Raw genomic sequence first — 23,312 nt, 5'->3', positions numbered from 1 at the left:
AGCCTCAAGGACGTTGTAATGGTAACATCAATCAGGGGCGGGCACAGTGGTTAAGCACAGGAGTGAGGATAATAGGGTCATTGGTGCCCTGAAAGTTTACTGGCTCTGCTTGAATGGCAAGCCAGTGCGTGCCGCCCCTTTATGGCTGTCTGTCCTGGTGCTGTATGTCAGACAGATGGGGATATCGCAGTACTTGTGAATCCCAATGTACTAGCACTCCACCTGACTCCTACTGTGATTATTTAATCCTGTGATTTGAATAAAAGCTGTGGCCATTTTGACAACCAAAATAATGTGTTTTGTGTATTTATTTTAGTACCTAGGTTTACAGTAGTTATGGTGGTTTTAAGAAGGAGTGGGGTCCATCCCATATCCAAAAGTCAGGGAATTTACAGAATTTTTATTGATCCACTGTTGACAAAAAAATTGTTGACGTTTCGGCCAATACCTAGGCCTTCATCAGAACTCTAGTAAATAAACATAGAAAAATGCATATCAGTGTAATGCACAGAACATAGAAGGACATGACAGTGGAAAGCCATAGATCCAAAGAAAAAAATCCTTTTTCCAAAACAAAGTATAATGTCTAGATAATTAAGGCATAAAGTCTGAATAATTAACGCATAAACAACTATCCGAAGCAGATCGTGGGACAAAAAAAATAAGAAATAATATTATATAAGAAAGCTAAAGATCAAAATTATGGCAATAAGCCATACAATAATATGGGGCCATACAAAAAGGGTCTACTGAGGAACATTAACAGAAAGGCAACATCTAATGAATAATAGGAAGAATTCAGAGCATGAGGCATAGTATACAATCACATACATTTATCTTCAGAATAAATGGATCGCTGGACAAATGATATCACTAAAAGAAAAGCAAATATACATACAGCAAGTTAATATGGTAAACCATAATACAGTGCAAAGCACAGTTAGCACGCTGCACAACAGATTCCTGATGACCTAATACGAGATCTGACTCACCGAACGATGCCGCATGGAGGTGTATGTAAGATAATAGCACACAACGTGCAGGAGGAAATGGCGACATATGTGTGGCATCAGGGTATCGATTTATATAGAAAGCACAGTCCCCACCTAATGCGTCTGGCGCCGTGTAGCCGCGAAACCGGAAATTCCCGATCGTGTGACGTCACCGGAAGTGACGTATCAGGGCTGTGCAGGAGGGAAAGCGCTCCTCCGTGTACAGGATATTAGGTGTAAAGGTGCCAGCTAACTGTGTTAGAACATGTCACAGAAAGTAAGAGTGGATCGCTGTAGTCTATAAACGGTTAGGGGAAAAAAGGGGGATATTCCCCGAAACCCTAAGTATAATGTGTATCGACTTACGAACCACTACTAAGGAGAAAGATTGGATCGTGAATAACTACTAAATAACTAATGACTAAAAGGATGTGACAAAAAGGATATCTCAAATTTGAAGAGCCGCAGACTTACCTAAAGGAGAGAATAGGAAATAATTAATGATTTATACAACACCGGAAAAAGTCAACCAGCACAAAGTATAACCAAAAATTGGAGGAAGGGAATAAAAATTAAAGTTCAAAGAATACTTATGTAGTTAATGAAAAAATTAAGAATAAAAAACTCTGAAAATTATAAAAATGAAAAATAAAAAAATTAAAAAATAATAAAAAATAATAAAAAATAATCATAGAAAAATCTTATATAATTAATAGGCAATTTTAAAAAAATCTCTAAGTGGGAATAAGGGATTTATACCCGTCCTTGTAGTGCAGCAAATAGTCTCAATTTATCCGTGTCTAAAAGGGAAAGAAAAAAAGAATGATAAGGCTCAGTTCTAAATGAAGCTAGAAATCTCATAATCCCTATTCAATCCACGTGGTTCCAGAGTATCTAACTTATTAATCCAAAAGGCCTCACGGTGCCTTAGAATTTTAACCCTATTGCCACCTCTTCTTGGGTATGGAATCTGCTCCAACAACTGAAAGCGTAACTGAGACACGTTGTGTTTTTTTAGAGCAAAATGATATGGCAGAGGTAGGTATGTTTTACCACAGCGAATACTGGACTTATGCTGTGAAATGCGGTCCCGCACATGCTGGGTAGTTTCCCCAACATATACGAGACCGCAAGGACACTTCACAGCGTAGACGACAAAAGAAGACTCACAAGTATAGAAACCACCAATTTTGATACCTACGCCTGTATGTGGGTGGAAGAATTTATCGCCCTTCTGTACATTCCCACATTGTGGGCATTGAAGGCACGGAAAGGTGCCTCTCTTAGGAGTATCCAGAAAGGTTTGTAATGGCAACTTCTTAGTGGAGCCAACATCTGCCCGTACCAATCTATCACGTAAATTAGTGGGTCTCCTGTCCTGAAACAAGGCATAAATGGAACTTGGAATTTGTTAATTTTTGGATAGCTAGTTTTCAGTATATTCCAGTGTTTTCTAATATTCTTATGTAATCGATACATAAAAGGATGAAAAGTATAAATAAAAGGTAGTCTAGTACCTGTTGAAGATGTCTTAGAGAATTGTTCGCGTGGTGTACGCATCTTATTAAGGAGTCTATTAGGATAACGTCTCTCAGAAAATTTCTTTTGTATTTCATCAAGTCTGATTTCTCTCGTAACTGGATTAGATACAATTCTGCTTAGGGTACCGTCACACATTGAAATTTCCATCGCTACGACGTTACGATTCGTGACGTTCTAGCGATATCGTTACGATATCGCAGTGTCTGACATGCTACTGCGATCAGACACCCTGCTGAGAATCGTACGTCGTAGCAGATCGTTTGGAACTTTCTTTCGTCGCTGGATCTCCCGCTGACATCGCTGGATCGTTGTGTGTGACAGCGATCCAGCGATGTGTTCACTTGTAACCAGGGTAAACATCGGGTAACTAAGCGCAGGGCCGCACTTAGTAACCCGATGTTTACCCTGGTTACAAGCGTAAACGTAAAAAAACAAACCGTACATGCTCACCCGTCGGTGTCCTTCAGGTCCCTTGCCGTCTGCTTCCTGCTCTGAGTGCCGGCCGGAAAGTGAGAGCAGATCACAGCGGTGCTGCGCTCTGCTCTCACTGTACGGCTGCACTCAGAGCAGGAAGCAGACGGCAAGGGACCTGAAGGACACCGACGGGTGAGCATGTACGGTTTGTTTTTTTACGTTTACGCTGGTAACCAGGGTAAACATCGGGTTACTAAGCGCGGCCCTGCGCTTAGTTACCCGATGTTTACCCTGGTTACCCGGGGACTTCGGCATCGCTCCAGCGCCGTGATTGCAATGTGTGACCGCAGTCTACGACGCTGGAGCGATGATTATACGACGCTGCGACGTCACGAATCGTGCCGTCGCAGCGATGAAAATTTCAATGTGTGACGGTACCCTTACTCTATTGAATTGAGATAAAGGGAGAGATTCTCTTGTAGCTCTCGGGTGACAACTAGAAAACAAAAGGAGGCTATTCCGGTCGGTCTCTTTGACATGTAAAATCAATCTCTAGAAATCCATCAGACTTTTTGATAATTCTGGTATCCAAAAAGCTAACTGTGTCCAAGTCATGATGAATCGTAAACTGTAATTCAGGCCAAATTTGATTAAGGTACAAATGAAAAGAGAGAAGGGAATCCAAAGGGCCCCGCCATATGCAAAAAATATCGTCGATGTAGCGACACCATATTGTGGCATGATCTTTGAAATACGTGTTAGGGTAAATAAAATGTTCCTCAAAAAAAGCCATAAAACAATTAGCATATGGCGTGGCCACATTGGACCCCATTGCAGTACCTTGCTACTGCAAAAAGAAGTCATCGCCAAACATAAAAAAAATTTCCCGGAGTACCAAATTAAGGAGTTCCATACAGAACCTAATTGTGTTATCATCCAATGCTGAGCCATTGAGTAATTCCTGAACCGCTGTAATTCCTTTCTCGTGTATTATGGAAGTATATAGACTATTTACGTCCCATGTGACTAAAATAGAGTCACATGGGACCTGTCCAATTCCTTTAATAAGATTAATAAAATCGCCTGTGTCCGAACTAAAGGACTTGGTAAGTCTAACCATAGGTGTCAGTATCTTTTCTAGTAGTATAGATAATGGAGATAGAATAGAGTCGGTGGAGGCGACAATAGGGCGTCCTGGTGGTTTATCCAATCGTTTATGCACTTTAGGAAGAACATAAAAACAGGTGTGATAGGAAATTGATTTACCAGAAAGTCGTATACTTTCTCATCTATAGTCTTATTGTGTAGATAAGGTTCAATAATATTATGAATTTTAGTGGCAATAGAAGAAGAAGGATCATGAGACAGAGGTTCATAAATGGTGCGATCGGCCAATTGCTGATGGATCTCAGCCAAATAGTCCCTTTGGTCCATGACCACTATAGCCCCACCTTTATCGGCGGGCTTCGCCACCAGTTCTTTGTCTTTAATGAGGGAGTCTAAAGCCTGTTGTTCAAGATTAGTCATGTTAACAGGGTAATGTAATTTGCCTCTAGATATATCCTGTTTAAACAGCTCAACCTCCCTATCAATGAGTTCAATGAAGGTTTCTACGGGATGATCACTTTTTGGAGGCATAAAGTTACTCCTAGTTTTAATACCTAATTGTTGTAAATTAATGGGAGAAGGAATCAAAGATGAAGATGTAGATAAATTTATATAATTGGTTCTATAAAAAAAAACCTTGAGTCTAAGCGATCTATAAAACCTTTGCAAGTCCATGTCCAACTGGAATGTGTCCAATCTGTAAGATGGACAAAAGGAGAGTCCTTTCTGTAAAAGAGACATCTGTGGGGGACTTAGAGCCTTAGAAGAAATATTAATAATTAAAGGTGTGTCCCTACCTGGGATCTGGTTTGGATGGTTGTCGAGGAGGTTCCTTGCCCATTGTCCGCCCCTCCTTGTCTTCTTCTTGGTGATTGTCTTTTTTTCTTGTCTAAAAAAGGACCTCTCCTGTTGGAAAATCTCTCGTTGTCGGAACTTGAGTAGGTGGAGTCGGATGGTATTCTTCTGGGTCGATATGAACTTGTGGAGAAGGAATCTTTCCATCGGTAAACCCAATTATTTTTGTAGTCTTCTGCGTCCCGTAGAAACTTCTGCCTCTTCTTTTGTTCAGAATCCTGGCGATGCTGTGAAATAGTGCTGGTTAGTTTAGTTTTAAATGACTGAAAGTCGTCACTGGTAGGGTTGAGCGACCTTTAGTTTTTTAGGGTTTTGTGAAACCCGACTGTCTTAAAAGTCGAGTCGAGTGAAATCGGCCGACCACCGTTAAAAGTCGGGTTTCGGCCGAAACACGAAACCCAATGAAGGAATTTTTTTTTTTTTTTTTACTCCTCCTCCTCCTCCTCCTCCTCCGTCCCAGCACAGAAAATTTCGTATTGCACATTCCAAATCCCTACTGCGCACAAGCGATAACATGACGATAGGCGTTCACTCCCCTAACACCTATGTCATCACTCTGCCCACGCTCATTCATTGGCTGAAAAAATGGCGCTAATCGCGTCATACGAAGCGCGACTTTCGCGTACCGCATGGCCGACCCCGCACAGGGATCGGGTCGGGTTTCATGAGACGCCGACTTTGCCAAAAGTCGGTGACTTATGAAAATGAACGACCCGTTTCGCTCAACCCTAGTCACTGGTCATAGAGGTAGATAATTGTGTTTCCGTGGATTGGACTTTTTCTCGAACAGATGTAATAGATTTCTGTAAAGTATCAAGAGTAAGAGTCAGTAAATCAAATGAGCACTTATTGAGGATCTGCTCAAATTTTTTACAAAAGTCGTCATTTTCCTTAAAAATGGTAGGGCGTAAAGAAACTCTAAGGCCTCGTGGGATCCTTTCAGCTTTAAGGTATTCAGCGATTGTTGCGCAATGGAGCTCCAAATTAATGAGATGACGAGAATCACATTCAAACTCTCTGGTCCTATATTCATTAGACGGAATTTGCAAGAATTAACTAGAAATGTCCACATTAGCTATAATGTCCACTGCTTCATTGGTGCTATATGAAAATATGTCTTTAGACATAATCCAAAAAACAGGTGCTCATGTAACGGTAAATACTCCCCCACCTAATGCGTCTGGCGCCGTGTAGCCGCGAAACCGCTTTTCTTTTAGTGATATCACGATATATACTATATACAGGAGGAGATGACAAACACATATATAGAATATACAGGGGAGATGACACACAGGTATATACTATATACAGGAGGAGATGACACACTGGTATATACTATATACAGGGGAGATGACATACAGGTACATACTATATACAGGGGAGATGACACACAGGTATATACTATATACAGGGGAGATGACACACAGGTATATACTATATACAGGGGAGATGACACACAGGTATATACTATATACAGGGGAGATGACATACGGGTACATACTATATACAGGAGGAGATGACATACATGTACATACTATATACAGGGGAGATGGCACACAGATATATACTATATACAGGAGGAGATGACACACAGGTATATACTATATACTGGAGGAGATGACACACAGGTATATACTATATACAGGGGAGATGACACACAGGTATATACTATATACAGGAGGAGATGACAAACAGATATATACTATATACAGGAGCAGATGACACACAGGTATATACTATATACAGGAGGAGATGACACACAGGTATATACTATATACAGGAGGAGATGACATACAGGTACATACTATATACAGGAGGAGATGACACACAGGTATATACCATATACAGGAGCAGATGACACACAGGTATATACTATATACAGGAGGAGATGACTTACAGGTATATACTATATACAGGAGGAGATGACACACGTATATACTATATACAGGAGGAGATGACATACAGGTATATACTATATAAAAGAGGAGATGACACATAGGTATATAGAGGAGGAGATAACATACAGCAGGTATATACTATATACAGGAGATGACATACAGGTATATACTATATATAGGAAGAGATGACATACAGGTATATTCTATATACAGGAGGAGATGACACATAGGTATATACAATATACAGGAGATGACATACAGCGGGTATATGCTATTTACAGGGGAGATGACATACAGGTATATACTATATACAGGAGATGACATACAGGTGTATACTATATATAAGGGAGATGACAAACATGTATATACTGAGGGGAAAATGAGAGGTGTGAGGTGGAAATGATTAGGTGTGAGTGCAAAATGAGAGGAGTGAGGGAAAATAGTGGAGTGATCGGAAAATGACAGATGTGAGGTCGAAATGACAAGTGTTAGGGGGGAATGAGAGGAGTGAGGGGGAAAATGAGAGGTGTAAGGGAGAAAATGAGAGATGTGAGGGGGAAAATGAGAGGAGTGATGGGAAAATATGAGAAGGAGGTGCTATAACTAACCACAGATATTTACTATGCCCAGGCAACGCTGGGCTCTTCAGCCAGTTAATTATAAAATTAAGCTTAGTCACTGTAGCATGTCAAATTCTGACAGCATGAAATATACTCACTGTCAGGATTTGGTTCTGCTTTCTGACTCTAGCAGTCATTGCATGACCACTAGTAAATGATTTTCATACTTATGGTCATTTTTCAACTGGATTCTTTTTCTGATTCTCACAGTGAAGAACTGACTAAAAATTTTTGTTGTAGATTGAGAGAATCGGAAAGAGCAGTTTCTCAATGAAAGTGTGTGTGCAAATCACAAATCAGTGGTGATATGATGACTACTCAACCCTCCTAAGTTGTGTCTAGGAGGGGACGCCAAACTAAATTTTTGCCCCAGGTGTAGGAAAACCTAGATTTGCCACCGGTTTTATACAGGTGAAAATAGTCCTTATTGATTGGCTGGGCTAAACCATGCTGACAAAATATTTTGTATAGTCTAAATCTGCATTTATTTTTGCGCCTTGCATGAATCAAATTGCAATTTCTTTGAATTCACCATGACAAGTACATTTCTGAAAAGAAAACCCATTACAGTTTTGATTTGCATTGTATCAATTTTACATTGAATTGAATAAATTCGATAATCTCTAGTGCACTGAGTATGTTAATTTGCATATTAAAATATAGGTTTTTTTTGGGGGGGGGCAATGGAGGAACAGATTTGAAAATTACTAAAACAATTTATAATGCTGCTTTACCTCCTAAAAGCCTATGTGTTTAGTTTGAAGTGTACATTTGGGGTTACAGACTCTCTTTTAGTCTCTGCCACTTCTGTTTTCATGTGAAGCTCCTGTGTGAGTGGACCAATCAATCACAGGCCTCTTCAGTGATGTGCATAATACTGAGATATCATAATAGGGTGGCACGACTGACTTGTCACCTCACTCAGATATATCAGAGAGAATTGCAACCAGGATCGGCACATTGGCAGCAGGAGAAATGTGAAAAATGTTAAAGGTGAATATGTTGAAAAATGTAAATCTAAATTTAAAATCTAAATCTGTGAAGGCTACTTTAGAGATGAATATTGGTTTGTTTCGGTCATTACTCAGTGTTTGACAATTATTGTTAAGCTCAGCTTACAGCACCACGGAAATAAAGAAACGTGTGCTAAAAATACTAGTTTTATCATCATAAATGCTGAGCTGCCTTGACGTACTTCACTATTGCAGTTGCCATGGAGAAAGAAAAAAAAGTGTGAGCAGTGGGGTTTTATAAAGCTCCAGCAAACACCAGTTTATTTAACTGGTTCATTGCGACAGGAAACACCATGTAATGGTTATGTCTTGTTTTTCTTATAATTAAATAGCATCCACTGCAAACACTGTCAACAAAGGGTAAAGGTACCGTCACACTAAGCGACGCTGCAGCGATAGCGACAGCAATGCCGATCGCTGCAGCGTCGCTGTGTGGTCGCTGGAGAGCTGTCACACAGACCGCTCTCCAGCGACCAGCGATGCCGAGGTCCCCGGGTAACCAGGGTAAACATCGGGTTGCTAAGCGCAGGGCCGCGCTTAGTAACCCGATGTTTACCCTGGTTACCAGCGTAAAAGTTAAAAAAACAAACAGTACATGCTCACCTGCGCGTCCCCCAGCCTCTGCATCCTGACGCTGACTGAGCTCCGGCCCTAACAGCAGAGCGGTGACGTCACCGCTGTTGCTTTCACTTTCAGTTTAGGGCCGGCGCTTTAGTGTCAGGAAGCAGAGGCTGGGGGACGCGCAGGTGAGTATGTACTGTTTGTTTTTTTAACTTTTACGCTGGTAACCAGGGTAAACATCGGGTTACTAAGCGCGGCCCTGCGCTTAGTAACCCGATGTTTACCCTGGTTACCAGTGTAAAATATCGCTGGTATCGTCGCTTTTGCTGTCAAACACGGCGATACACGGCGACCTAGCGACCAAATAATGTGCAGACCTTCTAGCAGCGACCAGCAATTTCACAGCGGGATCCAGATCGCTGCTGCGTGTCAAATACAGCGATATCGCCATCCAGGTCGCTGCAACGTCACGGATTGCTGGCGATATCGCCTAGTGTGACGGTACCTTAAGAATCAACACTTTGGCTGCCCATTAGGCCTTAAATACCTCTGTATTAAGACTATGAAAAGGGATTTTCCTAGTATAATTTAATTTCCTTTAATACCTAAATACATTTCATTAGTAAGTCACAATTCTGAGGTTCAGATGCAGAAAGCATCTAAAAAGTACATCTTGAAAAAAGAATTGAACACCTTAAAAAGTGAGTGAACATTATGTACTTGATTCACTATTGCATTTGCTCCTATTTTTGTTCTTTTTTTGTTTGTTTTTGTATTCAATTTTTTCCATTTATGCCTTTTTATTCTTTTAAATTGTTCGTTTCTCAAACTCTATTTTATATGTATATGTATGTTTTTTTTAATGCTCATTATTGTGGGGCATGATTTGGGGTTTCCAGATATTTTTTGTTGCTGATTCATCAATTCAGTCTTTTTAACAATTGGAATTTGTTTTCAACAAATGTAATCCAAGACTCCCTGAAATGATTTCATATACATCTGAACATGCACTAAAAAGTGCCAAAAAGGTTGAAGACAAAATAAAGAATATTTTTGATTTTGCACAAAATTCATGAATCAGAACTAACTTTTTGGATATTTCGGCACAAAAAACCCATCAATAAACAGCACCAGACAAAAAAAGAAAAGTGTCCACCCCCCCAAAGGATGAATTGATATTTAATGAAAACATTAAAATAGCCTTACAAGGTAATAGCTGCTATATGATGGACCAGGACTGATATTTATTATAACTTAGGATCTTAGCATCTTGTCTATCAGTTTGCCAAGTGAAAGTAAAATGTGCTCCAACTGTACACACAGTGAACTGGAACCTCCTGGTTCTTTTTTTTTTTAGCAATGCTTTACTGGCAATTTAACATTATTGCTGGAGACAGAAACTCATGCACTATTAAACAGTAGTAAATAGTAGTTGCTGCAATATATACAATTTTTCCTGTTTCACACGTCCTGATATTTCCGGTACTGTAAAAACTTGTACTGGAGATATCCATGTCATGTGTGTAATACTTGCAGCACACATGTGGCAAATGTGTGCCGCAAGTATTGATGGTATTAGTATTGATATTGCCCCCCAGCCTAAAAACAGCAGCCTGCAGCTGCCCAGAAAATGGTGCATCTATTAGATGTGCCAATTCTGGCGCTTTGCCAGCTCTTCCCACTTGTCCTGTAGCAGTGGCAAGTGGGGTTCATATTTGTGGGGTTGATGTCACCTTTGTGTTGTCAGGTGACATCAAGCCCACGACTAAGTAATGGGGAGGTGTCCATTAATAATCCTATAGTTATATGTAAATAAAGACACAGCCAGAATAAAGTCTTTTAATTGAAAAAAAAATGACCCAGACTCCTTTATTAGTCTCAATTAAGCCATACTTATGACCTTGCCTAATTCCACCGAAGCCCTCAATTTCCTGTAATAAAAGTAAAAATTAAAGAAACAACAATATACCATACCTGTCCGTCGTTCTGTCCCATGCTGCAATCCATGTCTGGGGGCTAAGTAGCTTTCAACCTGGACGGTGCCAAGATGCGTCTGTCCAGGCTGAAAACCACTAGTGAATGAACTGCTGCGAGCGCAGCCTCAGTTTCTAGCAGTGACATCATCACTGGCATTTTCCCATGGTCCTGAGGTCACCGCAGTTCAGCTTGGCCTCGATGATGTCACTGCTTTTCAATGATGCTGCGCTCTTAGCAGCTCATTCACAGGGGTTTTCAGCCTGGATGGTCGCATATACTGTATACTAGATTGTGGCCCAATTCTAACACATCGGGTATTCTAGAATATGCATGTCCCCGTAGTATATGGACAATAATGATTCCAGAATTCGTGGCAGACTGTGTCCGTCGCTGATTGGTCGAGGCAACCTTTATGACATCATCGTCGCCATGGCAACCATTATGACATCTACGTCGATACTGTGCCCGTCGCTGATTGGTCGAGGCGAATTCGCGGCAGACTGTGCCCGTCGCTGATTGGTCGAGGCAACCTTTATGACATTATCGTCGCCATGCTGTGCCCGTCGCTGATTGGTCGAGGCCCAGGCGGAATCGACCAATCAGAGACGCGGGATTTCCAGGACAGACAGACAGACAGAAAAACCCTTAGACAATTATATATATAGACTAGACTGTGGCCCGATTCTAATGCATCGGGTATTCTAGAATATGCATGTCTCCGTAGTATATGGACAATGATGATTCCAGAATTCGCGGCAGACTGTGCCCGTCGCTGATTGGTCGAGGCAACCTTTATGACATCATTGTCGCCATGGCAATTATATATATAGATTATATATTACTGATCCTATATAACTATAGAATTAGTAATGGAGAGGTGTCTTAAAGACACGGTCCGTAGAAACACACTGACATGTGCACAGACCCATTCATTTGAGTGGGTTGTTAGAGGAGGGATTTCTAACCTACTCAAGTGTTCTCTGTCTTAGGTACCCAAGCAATGAAGCAATAATCAGAGAGACAGACTGCTCATTCTCTTTCCAAATAGTTTCTCTTTAATAGGGGGGTTAGGGTGTTCTTTTATAGTACAAGATAAAAGTACAAGATAAAAGAGAAATGAGGCATTGCACAATAATCTGGCAGAAATATGAGTTATACAATAGGTTGTCAAATAGGTTGGGATATGAGATAAATTACATAAGTGAATGTGGTTGTACTTCCCTTATGTCAGTGTGTTCTAGTTCAAAAGTTCAAATTCTCAAGAGAATCTGGCTGAAGAAATAGAATTTAAGGGTGATTGCTAGGGTTGAGCGACTTTTCCTTTTTTGAGGTCGAGTCGGGTTTCACGAAACCCGACTTTCTCAAAAGTCGAGTCGAGTGAAATCGGCTGATCTTCTTGAAAAGTTGGGTCGGGGATCGGCCGAAACATGAAACCCAATGCAAGGTAATGGAAAATCTATATATTTTTATATTTACTTCAGCGCGATATATGTGAAAAGCCGGTAATTCAATTGCCGGCTTTTCATTTCTCCTGCCTAAACCCGACATGATATGAGACATGGTTTACATACAGTAAACCATGTCATATCCTCTTTTTTCTTGAATATTCCACACTACTAATGTTAGTAGTCTGTATGTGCAAAATTTCGGCGCTGTAGCTATTAAATTTAAGGGTTACATCGTGGAAAAAATTGGCGTGGGCTCCCGCGCAATTTTCTCCGCCAGAGTGGTAAAGCCAGTGACTGAGGGCAGATATTAATAGCCTAGAGAGGGTCCATGGTTATTGGCCCCCCCCTGGCTACAAACATCTGCCCCCAGCCACCCCAGAAAAGGCACATCTGGAAGATGCGCCTATTCTGGCACTTGGCCACTCTCTTCCCACTCCTGGGTAGCGGTGGGATATGGGGTAATGAAGGGTTAATGCCACCTTGCTATTGTAAGGTGACATTAAGCCAGATTAATAATGGAGAGGCGTCAATTATGACACCTATCCATTATTAATCCAATTGTATGAAATGGTTAAAAAAACACACACACAATATTGCAAAGTATTTTAATGAAATAAACACACAGGTTGTTGTAATATTTTATTGTTCTCTCAATCCACCTGAAGACCCTCGCTCTGTAACAAAGGAAACATAATAAACCAACAATATACATACCATCCGTAGATCTGTAACGTCCCACGATGTAAATCCATCTGAAAGGGTTACAATATTTTACAGGCAGGAGCTCTGCTAATGCAGCTGTGCTCGTGCCTGTAAACCCCAGGGAATGAAGGAAATGTAGGTCAATGACCTATAGTTACCTTCAGTCGCGGTGATGCGCCCTCTGCTGGATGTCCTCATGAACTGCAGCCTGGGAACTTTTTCCCATGCTCCACGTCATATGAGGACATCCAGCAAGGTGGCATTAACCCTTCATTACCCCATATCCCACCACTACACGGGAGTGGGAAGAGAGTGGCCAAGTGCCAGAATAGGCGCATCTTCCAGATGTGCCTTTTCTGGGGTGGCTGGGGGCAGATGTTTGTAGCCAGGGGGGGGGCAATAACCATGGACCCTCTCTAGGCTATTAATATCTGCCCTCAGTCACTGGCTTTACCACTCTGGCGGAGAAAATTGCGCGGGAGCCCACGCCAATTTTTTCCGCGATTTAACCCTTAAATTTAATAGCTACAGCGCCGAAATTTTGCACATACACACTACTAACATTAGTAGTGTGGAATATGCAAAAAAAAGGGGGATATGACATGGTTTACTGTATGTAAACCATGTCTCATATCATGTTGGGTTTAGGCAGGAGAAATGAAAAGCCGGCAATTGAACTACCGGCTTTTCACATATATCGCGCTGAAGTAAATATAAATATATATATATATATATATATATATATATATATATATATATATGTGTCTCAATGACATATATATATATATATATATATATATATATATAAAAAACGAAACCCGACTTTGGAGCGAAGATCGCCGATGGCCGACCCGATCCCACAGTGAGAAACCCGACTTTCCCAAAAGTCGGCGACTTTTGAAATTGGCCGATCTGTTTCGCTCAACCCTAGTGATTGCAGATCATATTGAAGAGAACAACATGTCTTTGACAATTTCTGGGAATTGCAGGAACTGACCATTAGCCATAAGAATATCGGCATGTAGACAGATGATAACTGGAACATAGGCCATTCTTGCATAATACTATTTTCTTCTATTTTGTTCAGAATAGAAATTAACCACTTCTTTCACAGGGTCTACGTGTTTCAGTGTCTCTGGTACATGTGAAAACTGTCACCACACGTACCAGAGACACAGATGTGGGAAAGGGGCCTAATAACTATTATTCAAATACTCCCACTCAACAACTACTTTGTTAGTCCCACAGTGGTTCTGAATTCTTCAAATTTGGATTTGGAAGTGGCTTTCTCATAATATCAGCTATCATCTGGTCAGTTTCGCAGTAAACAAACTCAATTAAGCCACATTCTACCAAATCATGAGTTGATGACTTACCAAGCTCTCTTAACAATTGGCTTAATCAACTGACCTCTTGACTTGGGTGAAATGCAGACACATACTCTGCTTCTGTAGATAACAAAGTTACAGACACCTGTTTTCTGTCCATCTGGCCATGCCATGATTTACTGTCTCATAATTAAAAAAGGATGCACATCAGAGGCGGACATACCATTGGTGAAACTTGTACTGCCATACAAGGGTCCAAAGGTAAGGGAGTCACTGCCATCTCTAAAGCAGATGGACTTGTGCATTTTAATGAGATATTCAATAGCAAAGGGACCACATACTGTCCTTGCACAGGAGCTCTCTTCTATCTGTGTTCACCCCTGAAGAACATAGAGGCACATGATGGCTTCAAAGCTTTCTTTAATTTTAATTGGGATTTGTGAGGAATGGATCTTAACTACAGCAATTTGTCCGAGTCGCATCTCAACACATAATGAATGTTTGCTTTTGTCAGTTTTCTCATTCAATTTCTGCCTCATTTACATTTTGAACAATGGCTATATTGTCCATTTTTAAAGACATTTTCCTCTTACAGATCACAATTTTGCCAGAAGCTGCAATTTTTTTGGAGCAGACATTGATAACTTTTTTAAGTTTGGAAAAATATGTAAAAACTCACCCATTGTTGCCTCCACGGACACTCACACACACCACCGGCTGGATTTTCTGAAGCCGTAGTAAACTGTAAGTGTAACCAAACTAGAGAATGTAACCTGAAAACCAAAAGAGGAGAAAATAATTTCCAATTAATGGTAGATCACTAAAATAAGACAACATTACATCATAAATGCACATCACATTGCTTCGCAGAATCTTTACATTTTATGGCATCTCAACCAGTGCTTCAGAAACAATCTTGACTCTTCAAAACACCTACGTAAATCTGTAAAATTCCTCTACTTTATCTCATTCTAATACTGGTAATGTCATAGAGAGGCATTTGAACCTACCATTTCCAGCATGTAACTGCTACCTCTATACTCCCTAGGCTGAATTGTTACTTCTACTGTAGTGATGAGGTGAGTGTTCATTATTTTCTATATGAATTATTACAATGTACATGGACTGATATGGTAGGCAATATCACTCAATATTCTCAAAGTGAATATAAAAGGTAAGACCCCACTTAACGGCAGTCAACCACCCCAGAAATTTATTTTTGACTTACTATTCAGGGATATAAGGGTCCTCAATGCTGTGAAATACATACTAGCTCTCAACATTTTGCTGTTATTGTGCTTGTAAAAATAAATGTTAATTCATGTGCAAATAAGGGGGTGTCATAAAAGAATAAATAAAAATCATCAGATATCTCTACTCTCTAGGAGAAGGAACAGACAATCCAAAACCCTTTTGGAAATAAGACCTCACAACGAAACATATGGAGGCAGAGAGTAAATGACATATGGCTATGAATTGAGAAAAACTAATTAAAACATCCTTTGAAACTGGGACTACCTGCTGTGGACATGTGATTAAAACAGGATATCCATAGTAGGGGAAAAGACATAGAATACAAAACTTGTATATTCAAGAAGGAAGGGTTCCTTTGTTCCAGGTAGGATAATTGTGTCCACCAAAATGAGCTTCCTCCCATCAAAAGATCCTGATGAGAAGGTCCTGAGAAGGTCCTAACTGTGGTGTCTCCATTGGCCAAATAGGAATATTGGGGTTTTGTATCAATCCAATATTTATGGGATATACAGTGAAGGAAATAATTATATGATCTCATGCTGATTTTGTAAGTTTGCCTACTAAAAAAGACATGAACAGTCAATAATTTTAAGGGTAGGCTAATTTTAACATTGAGAGATAGAATATAAAAAATAAAATCCAGGCAATCACATTGTATAAAATATTTAAATTTATTTGTATTTTGCAGTGAGAAATAAGTATTTGATCCCCTAGTAACCATTAAGGATTTTGTGTGAAATATCTGTGTGATTTAAGGGCATGAAAATTCAAAGTTGGAAAATTGCAAAATTTGCGCCAAATTTCCATTTTTTTTTTAAATAAACGCAAGTCATATCAAAGAAATTTGACCACTATAATGAAGTACAATATGTCACTAGAAAACAGTGTCAGAATCACTGGGATCCATGGAAGCGTTCCAGAGTTATTACCTCATTAAGGGACAGTGGTCAGAATTGTTAAAATTGGCTTGGTCATTAACGTGCAAACGACCCTCGGGGGTAAAGGGGTTAATGCAGGTAATGAGTTGATTAGGAGCATCTATCTACTCTGTAGAAGCCAAAACTCTTAATAAGTAACATTTTCCACATGTCTACTTTACATGAGCACAATTTTGGAACCAAAATTTATTTTTGTTAGGAGTGGACGTTATAAGGGTTAAAAGTTAACCAGCGATTTCTCATTTTTACAACATCATTTTTTTTAGGGACCACATCACATTTGAAGTCACTTTGAGGGGTCTATATGATAGAAAATACCCCAAAGTGACACCATTCTAAAAACTGAACCCCTCAAGGTGCTCAAAACCACATTCAAGAAGTTTATTAACCCTTCTGGTGCTTCACATGAATTTTTGGAATGTTAAAAAAAAATTAACATTTACCTTTTTTTCACAAAAAAGTTACTTCAGATCCAATTTTTTTTTATTTTCCCAAGGGTAACAGGAAATTGGAGCCCAAAAGTTATTGTGCAATTTGTCTTGAGTATGCTGATACCTAATATGTGGGGGAACCACTGTTTGGGTGCATAGCAGAGCTTGGAAAGGAAGGAGCACGTTTGACTTTTTCAATGTAAAACTGGCTGCAATTGAGTTTGGATGCTCATGTCGCGTTTGGAGAGCCGCTGATGTGCCTAAACAGTGGAAACCCCCCACTATTGACCCCATTTTGGAAACTAGACCACCAAGGAACTTATCTATATGTGTGGTGAGCACTTTGAACCCCCAAGTGATTCACAGAAGTTTATAACGCTCCGGCGTGAAAATAAAAAAATCATATTTTTTCCACAAACATCATCTTTTAGTCCCCAATTTTTTATTTTCCCAAGGCTAACAGAAGAAATTGGACCCCAAGAGTTGTTGTCCAATTTGTCATGAGTACGCTGATACCCCATATGTGGGGGTAAACCACTGTTTGGGCACATGGCAGAGCTCAGAAGAGAAGGAGCACCAGATTTTACTGTTATGGTTTGCAGGTGCCATGAACCACTGGGAGAGCCCATGAGGTGTCAAAACAGCAGAACCCCCCATAAGTGATCCCATTTTACGAATTACATCTCTCAATGAATATATCTAGGTGTGCAGTGATCATATTGACACCATGGGTGTGTCACAGAATTTTATACCACTGGGCAGCCATGTGGAGAGACTCAGGAGGAACGGAGCACTTTATGCCTATTCAAGTGAATGGGTCTGTGCACATGTCAGTGTGTTTCCACGGACTGTGTGTGTGGGCAAAACATGCTGACATGTGGGTTTTTTTATGTCTGCACAGGCCACAAAACATCCAACACATGTGCAAACGCATAACACACATGGATGTCATCCATGTGACACGCATTGGCGCCGGAGATGAAGCATTTCAGTAAGCGATGTTCCACGGTGCCGGGTGCTGAACACAACTCATCATTCTACCCTGCTCTGCCGGCGATCGACACAAGCAGGGGAGAATAATGAGAGATGTGTTCAGCACCGGGCGCCAGGGAACAGCACTTACTATAACACTTCTTCCCTGGCACCCGTCCATGTGGTACTGATGTGGCACACGCATGCCACACGTGTGCCGCAAGTATTACACACACAGACACTGACATCTTCGATACCAAAAATATCAGGACATGTGAAAGAGGCATTATAGCGGGTTTTTATGTTTGACTGCTGTCACACACTAAAAGACGCTTTTTATTGCAAAAAATAGTTTTTGCAGCACCACATTTTGAGAGCTATAATTTTTCCATATTTTGGCGCACAAAGTCATGTGAGATCTTGTTTTGTGTGGGACGAGTTGATGTTTTTATTGGTACCATTTTTGGGCATATGAAATTTTTTGATTGCCTTTTATTCCGATTTTTGCGAGGCAGAATAAACAAAAACCAGCAAATCATAAATTTCTTTTGGGGGACGTTTATACCGTTCCGCGTTTGGTAAAATTGATAAGGCAGTTTTATTCTTCGTGTTAGTACGATTACAGAGATGAGTTATTTACATCATTTTTTATATTTTGGCGCTTTTATACAATAAAAACTATTTTATATAAAAATGAATTATTTTGCATCACTTTATTCTGAGAGCTATAACTTTTTTATTTTTCCACTGATGGAGCTGTGTGGGGCTTGTTTTCTGTGGGAGAAGGTGATGTTTTCAGTGGTACCATGTTTATTTATATCCATTTTTTGATCGCGTGTTATTCCACTTTTTGCTCGTCAGTATGATGATAAAGCATTATTTTTTGCCTTTTTTTATGGTGTTCACTAAAGGGGTTAACTAGTGGGACAGTTTTATAGGTCGGGTCATTACGGATGTGGCGATACCAAAATAAGTGTAATTTTATTGTTTCATTTTTTTATTATTCAAATTTTTTTTATTGATAGAATAAATATTGATTTTTTTAATTATTTTTTAAAATATTTTTACAATTATTTTAATTTTTTTTTTATTCATCCTAATTCTTCCACTTTGTCCCACTATGGGACAACATTTTTTGTAGGCTGATCGCTATGGAAGCTGTCAGCGCTGCATGTAGTTTACACTGACCTGAGAGACTTCCTGATCATCACTGCGCATGACAGGAAGTATCTCAGCTCTGGAGACCCGGATGTCGTCATGACGACATCAGGTCTTCATGGCAGCGATCGGGACCTCGCGGCGTGCCGTGGGGTCTCCGACCCAAAGGTAGAGTGGCTCTCAGCCCGTTTCGGGGGTTAAAGTGCCGGGAGTGGTCTAGTCACTTAGTTGCGGGTGTCAGCTGTGAGAATGAGCTGACACCTGGCCGCGATCGGCTGCACACCACCAGTGTGAGCGGCCGATTGCTATGACTTACTATCCCGTCCATGGTCAGAAGAGCCCAGGGCACATGACGGGATAGTACGTCAGATGTTAGAAAGGGGTTAAAGACAGCTGTCTTACATAGTCACCTTTATAAAAGACTCCTGTAAACAGATTCAATTAATCACTCACACTCTAGCATCTACAACATTGGCAAGACCAAAGAGCTTTAAAAGGATATCAGGGACAAGATCATAGACCTGCCCAAAGCTGGAATGGGCTACAAAACCATATTTATGATGCTGGGTGAGAAGGAGACAACTGTTGGTGCAATAATAAGAAAATGGAAGAAATGCAAAATGACTGTCAATTGACATCGATCTGGGGCCCCATGCAAAATCTCACCTCGTGGGGTATCCTTGATCATGTGCAAGGTGAGAGATCAGCCTAAAACTACACGGGGTAACTTGTTAATGATCTCAAGGCAGCTGGGACCACAGTCACTAAGAAAACTGTTACTAACACATTACACCATAAAGGTTTAAAATCCTGCAGTACCCGCAAGGTCCCCTTGCTCAAGAAGGCACATGTGCAGGCCTGTCTGAAGTTTGCCAATGAACACCTGGATGATTCTGTGAGTGATAGGGAGAAGATGCTGTGGCCAGATGAGACTTAAATTGAGGTCTTTGGCATTAGGTCAACTCGCCATATTTGGAGGAAGAGAAATGCTGCCTATGACCCAAAGAACACCATCCCCACTCTAAACATGGAGGTGGAAACATTATGTTTTGGGGGTGTTTCTCTGCTAAGGACACAGGACTACTTCACCGCATCAATGGGAGAATGGATGGAACATGTACCCTTGGAAGTGCATTGAGCAGTAGGTTGGAATGCTGCTAAAGGGAAGGAAAAGAAAACCTCTTTAAATCTTCTTCCTTAGCAATTGTGAACGAGTTGAGTGTGTCCGGAGTGTAAGTGCGAACGGAATAAAGTGTGTGACTTGTGATTCTGTGACTTTGGATTCTGAAAGATAGCAAGGGAGGTTTTACTGAATTGCTGTTTGCATTTTATTCATTTTTATATTTTTTTACTTACATTTCTGTGTGGTGCAATCCCCATTAGGAAATGAGCTCCATTATTGATAATGCCATCCAGTGTACATCTTGCCACATGTATGCAATCTTTGATCAGCCAGTCAAGGGTGCATACTACTGTATGAGATGTGACCGTGTTGTGCATTTGAAAGCCAGGTACTGGTTCTAAATGAGCAGCTGGCAACACTGAGATCCATAGACAATATGGAAAGGAGTCTATTGCTCACTGAGCAGACGCTCAATAGGATAGATGTGTGGGAGGATGGAAGTAAGGAACTGCAGGACAGTGAGGCAGTTAGCTGGGTGACAGTTAGAAGGCGGGGTAGAGGAAAGAGTGCCAGGGAGGCTAGTCCTGATCTGGCACATCCCAATAAGTTTGCTACATTGGAAGCTGAGGAGGGTGTCAGTACAGGGGTAGCACTGCTGCAGCAAGGCTTGTCCTCTGAAAGCCAGTGGAGTGTCTGCTCCCGTAAAGGGGAAATGGGAGAGCAGGGCAGGCCAGACAGGTGCTGGTAGTGGGGGACTCAATTATTAGGGGAACAGATAGGGCAATCTGTCACAAAGACAGGGATCGTCGAACGGTGTGCTGCCTACCTGGCGCTCGAGTCCGACACATCGCTGATCGGGTTGACAGATTATTAGGAGGGGCTGGTGGGGACCCAGCAGTCATGGTGCACATTGGCACAAATTGCAAAGTTAGAGGTAGGTGGAAAGGCCTTAAAGATGATTTCAGGGAATTAGGCTGCAAGCTTAAATCAAGGACCTCCAAGGTGGTATTCTCTGAAATACTGCCTGTACCATGTGCCATGCCAGAGAGGCAACAGGAGATTAGGGAGATAAATAAGTGGCCTAGAAATTGGTGTAGGAAGGAGGGGTTTGGGTTCCTGGAGAACTGGGCTGACTTATCAGTTGGCTACAGGTTCTATGCTTTTGATGGGCTACACTTCAATGGGGAGGGTGCAGCTGTACTGGGGAGAAAATGGCTAGAAGGTTGGAGGAGTGTTTAAACTAAGGATTCATTTTATAAGAGGGGGAGATAGTGCAGATATTGACCTGGGCACAAATAAACAAATTGGGGTGGCATGGGGAGTGGGGTTAGAACAGTTAATATTTTAAAAAGAATAGAGGTAAAGAGAGATACATAAAGTGCATGTATACTAATGCCAGAAGCCTCACCAACAAAATCGAGGAATTATAATTAATTTTGTTGGAACATAGTTATGACATGGTGGGGATATCTGAGACATGGCTGGACGATAACCATGACTGGGCTGTTAATTTACAGGGCTATAGTCTGTTCAGAAACCACAATACAAATAAGCGGTGGGGGTGTTTATATGTAAAATCATCCTTAAAACCCATCCTGCGTGATAATATATGTGAATCTAATGAAAATTTAGAGTCGCAGTGGGTGGAGATAAGGGGAGGAGGAAAAATAATAAATTATTGATAGGGGTTTGTTATAAGTTATATAAGGTTTGTTATATAAGGCTTGCTATATATATACGAAGCAGCGACACAAGGAGAAGTCATTAATGTGGGGACTTCAACTACCCTGAAATACATTGGCGAACAGAAACCTGCAGTTCCAGCAAAGGTGTAGCGAAACATGTATAGGTATATACAGTATGTGTGACTAGCAGTAATTTAACATCTGTCCTGAGACTGCAGGTCTCACAGGAGTCACAGCATATGTTATCCTGAGAAAGCAGTCTACTGTCTACAATCTCGCCAAGGGGTCTTGCTAAGAACCAGGAAGGGGAAGCGTTTCACACCTCACGTCTCTTTTGAAGAGAGATGTCAATTACAGCCTGACACTATCTGGGGGAAACTTAAACAGAGAATTTAAGAGGAAATAATATATTCATTGGTGGAGTGTTCACGGTCCAGTTACAAACAAGCAATTATAAATATTAACATGAGAGGCTGGTCTAGAAATTTGACCTCCAGGGTGATAAATTAGGTAATAAATTAGACCTACACACAAAGGGGGGTGTTCACAGATTGAGGGGCAGCCAAGCTGATATGTTCCAGTCCATATTCGCCCCCCCCCCCCCTTAGGGAGCAGAAAGCAGACTACAAAGTTAGATATTTCTGTAAGTTTTCTCCCATTTATTTTTATAACTGTTTTGCATATTTGTATGTCTTTTTGTTACCATATTTCTATGCGCTTTTTATTGTAATCACTGTACCTTTTTGTGTTAAAACATAAAACTTTAACAAGTTGAACCTTGCATGTTCTTAAAAATCCAAAGCCATAGTATGTGAGCCTTATGATTAGCAGACAGTAGTAGGGTTGGGCAAAATGGATGGGACAATTTCAAAAGTCACCGACTTTTGGCAAAGTCGGGTTTCATGAAACTCGACCCAATCCCACTGTGGGATCGGCCATGAGGTCGGCGATCTGGGCGCCAAAGTCGCATTTCGTATGACGCTTTAAGTGCCATTTCTCAGCCAATAAAGGTGCACGCAGAGTGTGGTTAGCGTGATGACATAGGTCTCGGTCCCCACCATCTTAGAGAAGGGAATGGCAGTGATTGGCTTGCTATATGCGGTGTCACAGGGGCTATAAAGGGGTGTACATGCCGACCGCCATCTTACTTCTGCCGATCGTAGCATAGGGAGAGGTTGCTGTAGCTTCGTCAGAAGCAGGGATATTGTTAGAGAGGAAAGATTAACCCCCAAACCGCTTGTGCTGTAGCGATTTCCACTGTCCAACACCACTTTTTCTTTGCAGGGACAGTGGA

The 23,312-nt window shown here is 40.9% G+C and overlaps 1 long non-coding RNA gene across 1 annotated transcript; it reads right to left on the bottom strand.

The window, feature by feature from the left end:
* Positions 1–397: 397 nt before the first annotated feature.
* On the bottom strand, positions 398–15,219 carry LOC143768564 (uncharacterized). Its single transcript, XR_013213945.1, has 4 exons — positions 15,137–15,219; positions 4,853–5,137; positions 1,752–1,792; positions 398–873 (listed from the first exon to the last, which is right to left on the bottom strand). It is a non-coding gene; the product is annotated as an uncharacterized LOC143768564 (long non-coding RNA).
* Positions 15,220–23,312: the final 8,093 nt, after the last annotated feature.

The sequence above is a fragment of the Ranitomeya variabilis genome, chromosome 4 (genome assembly GCF_051348905.1).
Source record: "Ranitomeya variabilis isolate aRanVar5 chromosome 4, aRanVar5.hap1, whole genome shotgun sequence".
Classification (NCBI taxonomy): Eukaryota; Metazoa; Chordata; class Amphibia; order Anura; family Dendrobatidae; genus Ranitomeya; species Ranitomeya variabilis.
Note: the sequence above shows the minus strand (reverse complement) of the source record. Positions and strands in the feature narration are given on the sequence as shown.